Source organism: Fundulus heteroclitus, chromosome 3, assembly GCF_011125445.2.
Source record: "Fundulus heteroclitus isolate FHET01 chromosome 3, MU-UCD_Fhet_4.1, whole genome shotgun sequence".
NCBI lineage: Eukaryota > Metazoa > Chordata > Actinopteri > Cyprinodontiformes > Fundulidae > Fundulus > Fundulus heteroclitus.
The window spans coordinates 45,924,647-45,925,680 of NC_046363.1; positions in this window are offsets into that span (position 1 = coordinate 45,924,647).

Consider the following 1,034-nt stretch of genomic DNA (forward strand, 5'->3'; position numbering starts at 1 on the left):
GTATTTGTCCTTGATTGGAGCAGGTAAATAAGGTTATCTGCCAGTGGGAGTGTTTTTACCCCTAAAATAAGATAATTAGACTTGAAATAAGACGATGGAGATAAGTTGTTCTTATTTTAAAATCTAATTTCCATTGGCAGATCATAGAAAAATGTATTGATTTTAAGTAAATATTACTTTTAGTTCCCTTTTTACGGTGCATTCAAACACGTCATCGTTAAAAACAGAACTGCACTGAATCTGAAAGGGTCTGGATCCAGAAACGTCGGATAAAACGGCCTTTTTCCCCGGAACCAGAACCTTTGATCCGTTAGCTGCTGAACTTCCTGCTGAGCCTTAGAGGTCTGAAACCTTTACAACCTTTACAACCTTTACAAGCTAAAGAGACGTTTTCTGCCTCAGTCCGGCTCACTAAAACATATTTATTACAACCGCTTTCATTTTTCAGAAATATCTGCTCTAGAAAACATTGCCATCCTCAAAGAACCATCATTTTATGTCCATCTTTAAGTTTTCTGAAATAAAACAGACAATGTCCTGAAAGACCTTCAGAACATGTGGAGAACCATCGTCTGACTGTCAGAGGAATGGACCTGAGGTTCTGGATCAGCGGTTCTGGACCGGCTGCTGATTGTCCAGTTTGTAGAAATAAAAAAAGGATTTTATTATGATAAAAATCTATTTTAGCAATGTTCACACTTGGGCTTAATATTTTAAATCAATTAAAGAAAAAAAGCAGCTTTCAACGCCTGGAATAATTAATGTCTTAATACTCTGATTTATTTCAGAAACTGGATTATTAAATTGTTTTCAAACTTCTGTAAATAAATGAAGAGATTCTGACAAACTGAAGTTGATCTTTAGAATAAAAAGTTATTTACTGATTTACTGGCCACCTGTAACGCTAAAATATCTGTAACTCTTATTACCTGTGACGGCGCCTGAATGCAGTTCCTGCTCTGTGTGTGATTGGCTGAGACATCTGTCCCAGGTGAGCCCCTCCCACAAACCAAAGACACGTAATTCAGGTTTAG